The sequence below is a fragment of the Phyllobates terribilis genome, unplaced genomic scaffold, assembly GCF_046119375.1.
Source record: "Phyllobates terribilis strain yellow unplaced genomic scaffold, ASM4611937v1 Scaffold_3__8_contigs__length_932513732, whole genome shotgun sequence".
NCBI lineage: Eukaryota > Metazoa > Chordata > Amphibia > Anura > Dendrobatidae > Phyllobates > Phyllobates terribilis.
In genome coordinates, this window is record NW_027362763.1 from 248,685,949 (window position 1) to 248,696,126 (window position 10,178).

Sequence of the window (10,178 nt, forward strand, 5' to 3'; positions counted from 1 at the left end):
TTAACTTTTTTCAGCTCTTCAATACAAAAAGTGAAACTCATATATTATATAGAGTCATTACAAACAGAGTGATCTATTTCAAGTGTTTATTTCTGTTAATGTTGATGATTATGGCTTACAGCCAATGAAAACACAAAAGTCATTATCTCAGTAAATGTTAATAATTAACAAAAAAAACACCTGCAAAGGCTTCTTAAGCATTTAAAAAGGTCCCTTAGTCTGTTTCAGTAGGCTCCACAATCATTGGGAAGACTGCTGACTTGACAGCTGTCAAGAAGGCAGTTACTGACACTCTCCACAAGGTCCCAGAGTTCCAATTTATTTTCATTTGGAAATCAAGGTCCCAGAGTCTGGAGGAAGAGTGGAGAGGCACACAATCCAAGCTGCTTGAGGTCTAGTGTGAAGTTTCCACCATCAGTGATGGTTTGGGGAGCCATGTCATCTGCTGGTGTAGGTCCACTGTGTTTTATCAAGACCAAAGTCAGCGCAGCCGTCTACCAGGAAATTTTGGGGCACTTCATGCTTCCCTCTGCCGACAAGCTTTTTGGAGATGGAAATTTCATTCTCCCGCAGGACTTGGCACCTGTTCACACTGCCAAAAAGTACCAATACCTGGTTTAAAAACAACAGTATCACTGTGCTTGATTGGCCAGCAAACTCACCTAACCTTAACCCCATAGAGAATCTATGGGGTATTGTCAAGAAGAAGATGAAAGACCCAACAATGCAGACGAGCTGAAGGCTGCTATCAAAGCAACCTGGGCTTCCATAACACCTCAGCAGTGCCACAGGCTGATCACCTCCATGCCACGCCGCATTGATGCAGTAATTGATGCAAAAGGAGCCCCGACCAAGCATTGAGTGCATTTACTGAACATACATTTCAGTGGGCCAACATTTCGGATTTTTAAAAACATTTTTCAAGCTGTTGTTATAAAGTATTCTAATTTACTGAGATAATGACTTTAGTGTTTTCATTGGCTGTAAGCCATAATCATCAACATTAACAGAAATAAACACTTGAAATAGATCACTCTGTTTGTAATGACTCTATATAAAAGATGAGTTTCACTTTTTGTATTGAAGAACTGAAATAAATTAACTTTCTGATGATATTCTAATTTTGTGAGATGCACCTGTATGTACAGTGGGTACGGAAAGTATTCAGACCCCTTTAAACTTTTCACTCTTTATTTCATTCTAGCCATTTGGTAAATTCTAAAAAGTTCATTTTTTTTCTCATTAAAGTACACTTTGCACCCCATCTTGACTGAAAAAAACCCCCAGAAGTGTAGACATTTTTGTAAATTTATTAAAAAGGAAAAACTGAAATATCACAGTATTCAGACCCTTTGCTCAGACACTCATATTTAAGTCACATGCTGTCCATTTCCCTGTGATCCTCCTTGAGATGGTTCTACTCCTTCATTGGGGTCCAGCTGTGTTTAATTAAACTGATAGGACTTGATTTGGAAAGGCACACACCTGCCTATATAAGATCTCACAGCTCACAGTGCATGTCAGACCAAATGAGAATGATGCGCTCAAAGGAACTAAGGAGCTCAGAGACAGAATTGTGGCAAGGCACAGATCTGGCCAAGGTTATAAAAGAATTTCTGCATTACTCAAGGTTCCTAAGAGCACAGTGGCCTCCATAATCCTTAAATGGAAGAAGTTTGGGACCACCAGAAGTCTTCCTAGACCTGGCCATCCAGCCAAACTGAGCAATTGTGGGAGAAGAGCCTTGGTGAGAGAGGTAAAGAAGAACCCCTAGATCACTGTGGTGAGCTCCAGAGATGCAGTAGGGACATGGGCGAAATTTCCACAAACTCAACTATCACTGCAGCCCTTCACCAGTCGGGCCTTTATGGCAGAGTGGCCCGACGTAAGCCTCTCCTCAGTGCAAGACAAATGAAAGCCCGCATAGAGTTTGCTCAAAAACACACGAAGGACTCCCAGACTATGAGAAATAAGATTCTCTGCTCTGATGAGATGAAGATAGAACTTTTTGGCGATAATTCTAAGTGGTATGTATGGAAAAAAACAGGCACTGCTCATCACCTGCCCAATACAATCCCAACAGTGAAACATAGCATCATGCTATGGGGGTGTTTTTCAGCTGCAGGGACAGGACGACTGATTGCAATTGAAGGAAACATGAATGCGGCCAAGTACAGAGATATCCTAGATGAAAACCTCTTCCAGAGTACTCTGGACCTCAGACTTGGCCAAAGGTTCAGCTACCAACAAGACAATGACCCTAAGCACACAGCTAAAATAACAAAGGAGTGGCTTCAGAACAGCTCTGTGACCATTCTTGACTGGACCAGCCAGAGCCTTGACCTAAACCCAAGTGAGCATCTCTGGAGAGACCTGAAAATGGCTGTCCACTAACGTTCACCATCCTACCTGACGGAACTGGAGAGGATCTGCAAGGAAGAATGGCAGAGGATCCCCAAATCCAGGTGTGAAAAACTTGTTGCATCATTCCCAAGAAGACTCATGGCTGTACTAGCTCAAAAGGGTGCTTCTACTCAATACTGAGCAAAGGGTCTGAATACTTATAACCATGTGATATTTCAGTTTTTATTTTTTAATAAATTTGCAAAAAATTCTACATTTCTGTTTTTTTTTCAGTCAAGATGGGGTACAGAGTGTACTTTAATGAGAAAAAAAATGAACTTTTTAGAATTTTCCAAATGGCTACAATGAAACAAAGAGTGAAAAATTTAAAGGGGTCTGAATACTTTCCATACCCACTGTATGTATGTATTATATACATGTATGTATATCATCAATGGAAATCAAATTTATTAACCAATGGAGGCCTGGATTTGAAGTAACCCCCAAAATGAAAGTGGAAAAACACACTACACGCTGATCCAACTTTGATGTAATGTCCTTAAAACAAGTCAAAATGAGGCTCAGTATTGTGTGTGGCCTCCACGTGCCTGTATGACCTCCCTACAACGCCTGGGCATGCTCCTGATGAAGTTGCGGATGGTCTCCTGTGGAATCTCCTCCCAGACCTGGACTAAAGCATCCGCCAACTCCTAGACAGTCTGTGGTGCAACGTGACATTGGTGGATGGAGCGAGCCATGATGTCCCAGATGTGCTCCATCAGATTCAGGTCTGGGGAACGGGCAGGCCAGTCCATAGCTTCAATGCCTTCATCTTGCAGGAATTGCTGACACACTCCAGCCACATGAGGTCTGGCATTGTCCTGCATTAGGAGGACTCTGGCGAGCACATGGAGGGCTGTGTGGCCCCCCAAAGAAATGCCACCCCACACCATTACTGACCCACTGCCAAACCGGTCATGCTGAAGGATGTCGCAGGCAGCAGATCGCTCTCCACGCCGTCTCCAGACTCTGAAACGTGCTCAGTGTGAACCTGCTTTCATGTGTAAAGAGCACAGGGCGCCAGTGGCAACTTTGCCAATCCTGGTGTTCTGTGGCAAATACCAAGCGTCCTGCACAGTGTTGGGCTGTGAGCACAACCCCCATCTGTGGACGTCGGGCCCTCATACCACCGTCATGGAGTCGGATTCTAACCGTTAGTGCAGACACATGCACATTTGTGGCCTGCTGGAGGTCATTTTGCAGGGCTCTGGCAGTGCTCCTTCTGTTCCTCCTTGCACAAAGGAGGAGGTAACGGTCCTGCTGCTCGGTTGTTGCTCTCCTATGGCTCCCTCCAGATCTCCTGGTATCTTCTCCATGCTCTAGACACTGTGCTGACAGACACAGCTACCCTTCTTGCCACAACTCGCACTGATGTGCCATCCTGGATGAACTGCACTACCTGAGCAACTTCGGTAGGTTGTACTGTAGAAACCACCTCATGCTACTGTACCTCTAGGGGTGAGAGCAATGGCAAAATGAAAAAGTGGCCAAAACAACAGCCAAAAAGAATGAGAACAGAGAAATGGTCTGTGGTCACCACCTGCAGAACCACTCCTTTATAGGGGGCATCTTGCTAATTGCTGATCATTTCTACCAGTTGTCTGTTCCATTTGCACAACAGCAGGAGAAATTGATTCACAATCAGTGTTGCTTCATTACTGGACAGGTAGATTTCACAGAAGTGTTATTGACTTGGAGATAAACAACACAATGTAAGTGTTCCCTTTATTTTTTTTGAGCAGTGTATATAGTTCTCCATATGTCCGCTTTTGGCCATATAGACATGTGACCACTGTAGCTAATCATTGGCAGCAGCAGTCACATGCCTGTCAGGTCAGAAGACGCAGCACCGAGAATGGGGGGTGACCCAGGCAGCATTGAATGAGGAGCTGTGGGGGAACAGTATGCTGATTATACATTCATTTTTCCATTTATTGTTTTGGACCTCAGATGAGTCTCATCCTCACATGCCCATCTGAGGTCACCAGCCCAGCGGGTACCAGCCCCTTCTGTTATGAGATTCTCTTGCGGGTGGTCAATCACATTAACACTTCAATCATTCTGTTATGGTGAAATGACCTGGGAGCAGAAGACAACAAATCGGCTGAATTTACAGAAAGCAATTTGTTTATTCAAAGGCAAAACACTCTGCGAATGAAGAAGTGTGAAAACTGTAATCTGCTGCCACTGTTTTGTTATTTTATTGTTTTATTTTTATTTTCTTTAATAAATATGGTACAACAGATTGCAAGAAAATCCCAGGAGTAGCATGGTAACCGTGGGAAGCTCAGCCATGCATACGTCAGTCATGACAATTAGCCCACATATGCCTCAAATGCAAATATTTAACGCCAACAAACAGCTACATTGAAGTCTATAATAGAAATGTATGTGCATAAAATGTGTGTGCTGGTCCGATGGCTCCGAAAATATTAATAAGAGAAACTGACAAATGATAGTGCGAGGGGTCTTCAGCCACTGAACAGCTAAACTGTAGGGGCAAAATCCCTACCAAATGGTGCAAATGTTCCTGTGTTTCATTAGGTGTAACTACATTGAATAGGATGGAATCGGTAGCGCTGCTCAGTTTACACTTCAGATTTATTTTCCAGCAGGTGAACGAGATTTTATGACAATAATACCAAGTGAACTTTCCTTTAAGGGGTTGTCCGCTCCAAATCGGTCTGCAGTCACTGTATGACTGCAGCCTCATGAATCCCCCCCCCAGCGGAGGCACTGTGTGCTGTGAGGATTCACCGGTTTCTGAGCCGGGACTGGAGGGCATGTATGTCTTATACATACTTCCGTCATCGTTCCATACAAGTGACATGGCCGACTAGAGGGCGCGACTTCTGGCCAAGGGTATGTATTACACATACGTACCCTCCGGTCCCGACTCAGCAACTGGTGAATCCTCGCAGTGCACAGTGCATGCTCTGGGGGGATTCATAAGTCAGCAGTCACACAGACGGACTGCAGACTTATCAATTTAGATCACACAACCCCTTTAAGGTTAGCTTCACATTTTTTGTCATATTTTACATGCAGATGATGCAGGAGTTAGTAACATTTGATCATCTGGTTGGGGGGGGTGGGATGGAGCAGGTCGGGCGTTGCACCCACAATTGGATATTGATGAAACAAATGGGTAAATAGGGCCTGTAGGGCCACACTGGATTCTCACACAAAAATCTGCAGCATATCACAGAAGCAGCAAAATTACCAAATCTTATCCATATGCTGCAGAAACTGATCTACACTGTGGAATATTGAATTCACACCATGGTTGAGGATCGGTTGCAATTTTTTTCTATTGAGTTCAATGGAAAGTCAAATCAGCAGCAAAATTTGCTGCAAAAAAATAATAAAACATTGTTTGCAAAGTTTAAAAGAAAAATAAACCAAAATAGCAACAGTTGCCTACCCTGGCACGTAGGTAAGAATTCTTACTTGGTCCTCTGGCTGAGGAGTATTGTTTTAGATTTTACTTTACCCAGTCCATGAATACAAATCCAGACAAATCTGCAACAAAACCAGCATGACAACCACTGCAAACATCTATGTGGATTATTTTCGTAGCAATTCCCCCATATGTGAGCGCATACCTTTAAAATTCCATTTTTTAGCCCCAAAATCTTACTAACCTAATAGTCTCAAAACAAGATGAGCAGCCACGATGTTCCAGATGTGCTATGCAAGGCGGCCGCATAACAATAATCCACGTGGATGACTGGGCCAGATAAATACTAGTGTAAAGGCCCCGTCACACTAAGCGACGCTGCAAAGATCCTGACAATGATACGACCTGTCAGGGATCGTTGCTGCGTCGCTATGTGGTCGCTGGTGAGCTGTCAAACAGGCAGGCTCACCAACGATCAGGGGAGCAGCGACATCGTGGAAAGAATCTTTCCACGATGTCCTGCTCCGGTTACCAGCCTGCTGAAGCAGGAGCAGGCTGGTAACTATGGTAAACATCGGGTTACTAAGTGCGCGTGTGCCCCTAGTAACCCGATGTTTACCATGGTTACCAGCCTGATCGCTGCTCCTGCTGGTCACACACAGCGATGTGTGCTGACCAGCGGGAGGGCAACGACCAAAAAATGGTCCAGGACACTTTGCAGCGATCAGCGACCTCACAGCAGGGGCCTGATCGCTGCAAAGTGTCACACATAGCGACATCGCTGGTGAGGTCGCTGTTGCGTCACCAAAATCGTGACACAGCAGCGATCTCGCTAGCAATCTCGCTATGTAAGACTGGGGCTTTAGGCAGGGGTGGACGCATTGTTAGCACCCAGGTCATTAGTGATAATCCCTACCTGTATGACACCATTAGGCTTCATCAACAAGTCTGCACAGTTTGGTTTTCATCAATTTGCCGGGTCCTATTTTCATCTATTTTTAATCCATGTGTCATCCATTTTTCTTGTATGTTTCAAGCTTCTTCTAAGTGAACCACAGGAAAAAAAACAAACAAACAAAAAAAAAACAGATGCAACATGGATGCACGTATGAAATATACTAAAATTAATAAACATGGCAAGGAAAAAACAATGTCACATATGACTGAAATAATTATTTGGTCTTAAGACTCCAAAATGTCATGGACAAAAAATACTGAGGATATCAAGAATGGGCACTTTCCAATGAAGATAATGGAACAAGTTTCTGTTATTTAACAGAAAATATCTGAGCGATAAGGATTGCTTTATTTCTGTTTTCACAGATTTTTCAGAGAACTGGTCTGACAGCATTGATAACTCTGCCCCCCATCAGTATTTAGCGGTATTCATTGTAGAGGATTTAGATTTGATGAAGAAATACATACAAAATATAACCATAAAGACCCAAAGCCCTAAAACTATGAAATAAAACAAGTGATCCTTTTATTAGAACCACATATCTAATGCTTCTGGCATTTCACAGTCATTTACGAGGTCTTTTTCTACATCATTTTCTTAGCAAACCTCCATATTCCTCTGCATGATATCTTACAAGCCCCATTGGTTTCTGGTAGCCCTATTACAGCCCTGTACAAAGCGGAGCAGGTATACAGCCTGGTGCATGTGCCCCAAAAGGGCCAGCGGCCAGGACTAAGCAGCACATGGGATCGCTCTCTAAGCGTATGAGGCTTTCAGAATAGATTATCTGGTAACAATCACATTAGGGAAAAATAAATCTCTGCACATAAAATGCTTGGATGTGATGAGACTGTGGTTGGGAATAGCAGAACAGTTAAAGATGGATGAACAGAAATAAAAATTGTACCAATGTCCATGTCCCTGATGTAGAAAACACATTTTCATATGATATATTGAAAAATACTAAGTTAATAAATGGGTGTGCCCCCTCCAAAACCCGTTTGTCTACCCCTAACTTCAGAGAGAACTTTGTGCTGCTTAAAGTGTTATTCCCATCTTTTACACTTTTGGCACATGCAGCAATAGGACCCGCACCGATCATACATATCCCATGAATATGGTGGCACTGCAAAAAAACTAAGTGCTGCTGCTTCCTATGTGCGGCCCCCATAGCAGAGTACATTGCTCAGATTTAAAAGGCAAATGTCCCTTTATAAATTTGCTTAAGGGGAACCTGTCACAGGAAAAAAAACACAACCTGCAGATATTGGTTAATCTTCAAGTTAATAGCGTTATTAACCTGCCTGGCATCTGTAGTTAGCTGACGTTGCGGGGACAAAATGAAAATCCCCCCCGGCAGCATTCCGGTTTCAGTCACGGAGGCATGGGTTCAGTCACCGCGGTGGCTGTAACAGAGCCCCCAGTCCTAACAGCCGACCCCAATGCAGAGCCAGTGTCAGTCAGGACCAGGGGCGCGATTACAGCCCGCTGCTCTGTATACTCAGGGCGGTGACTGAGCCAGCGCGGGCGGCGCCCCCCTGTGACCGAAATCGGAACGCCACGGGGGGAATTAAGTTTGTTTTCTCCCTGCAGCATTCAGCTACGTGCCGGGAAGGTTAATAATGCTATTGACCTGCAGATTAACCCCATATGTGCAGGCTGATAGCGTTTTTTTTGGTGACAGGTTCTCTTTAATATTAGATAGTTCTATAATCAGAGAAGGTATGAAAAAAATAAACATTCCGGCACCGAGATAGAAAAATACTAAGCAGTCATATTAGTAAATTCAAATGTGACTTAAGCTGGGTTCACATATCCATTGCATGAGGCGCAGGGTTTATTTATTTTATTTTTTTAAACCTGTTGCAATCAACTGGATTCAAAATTCAAAATCAGAACCCAACACTACATGAGCTGTCATTCCCAGGCCGCCACCGGCGCCACTCCAGTGCTTCGGCCAGGTGAGAATTATCTCACTGGAAACAATGGGATCAGTTCCTTTATTATTTTTACATCTGGCATTTCAGTTAAAGAGGTTTTCCCACAAATAAAAGTTGATTTTAAATCAATAGATCTTGGAATAATAATAATTTCCACAATTGGATGTTTAAATAAAATGTTCCTGTGCTGAGATAATCTTATAAATGTGCCCCTGCTGTGTACTGTGTAATGGCTGTGTCTGACCGTGCAGGTGCAGGAACATGGTCTGATCATACCACAGCTCCTGGGCAGGAGAGGAAGAAAAAGAGTGTACAGATATTACAGCAGAGGATCACAACTGATTTTTTTCTGGGGTAAAACATTTTCCTGCCGGTTTTTAAACAATGTTTTACTTCAAAGAAAGAATCAGCTGCGATCCACTGCTGTAATGTCTGTATACTCTTTTGCTTCCTCTCCTGTCCAGGAGCTGTGGTATGTTCTGTACATGGTCAGACACAGCCATTAAAACAAACTTTTGTTTGTGGGGAAACCCCTTTAAAGGTTTGATAAAAACAAAGACACAGTGCGCCCATATGTGCAAGGGGGCCTTGCAATTATTTTGGGAGCAGTTTCATTTTTTTTTTATACCTTTACAATAGAAAACACAAAATCAGCACCTTGCTCATAACAGGAATACTTTTACTGAGCAATTTTTTGGTTTTAGGCTTAATAAATCAGTCTATAAATTGCTGGCTTTCCAGGTAAACCACATCCACTTTTACTTCTAGCAAATAAAGGTAAAAAAATATATATTTTTTTACCAAAATTGTGACTTTTGGGGAACATACTTTAGAGCAAAAACTTAAAATGCTTTACTATCAGAAGCTACATTTGTGCGCATACAGCAAATATCGACTTGTGGAACAACTTTAGGTTGATCTATTCATCTACAAAAAGTTGAAGAAATCCATACATCGATCAAATTGTTGTATTCTTTTAGCCAAGAGGCACTAATGTGGGGGCAGTTCAAAACAAAGCTATCTTACCTGGGCAAATCCTTTTTTTATAAGCCCTACTCAAAAGGTCATAAATTGTGTTCACCTCTCAGGACTTTCCCATCTCGTGGAGACCCGCTGCAATGGATTTCCTCTGCCCTACCATACTCAACCATGAACCCATCATCCTTTCATGTAAATGGGCAACATTTCCTCTCGGCAACCGAATTAAAAAAAAAAAAGCCACATTGCCTCATTCTGCCGTCCAGAATACCTAACGATGTGTGACTACCAATAAAACTTCATTCCAAGACCTACCGTAATTTACACTTGTGCTTTTTGGTCAGTATATTGTATCTTTTTTGAATGTTGATTTCAGCAATGGATTCTAAAGACAGAGGAAATAAAATAGAACTTTTTTGAAAATTTCTCATTTTGGATGCAAAATCTTGCAATTAAAAAAGTGTGAAGCAGGCCTAAAATGGAAGGTCAGTTTTGCACA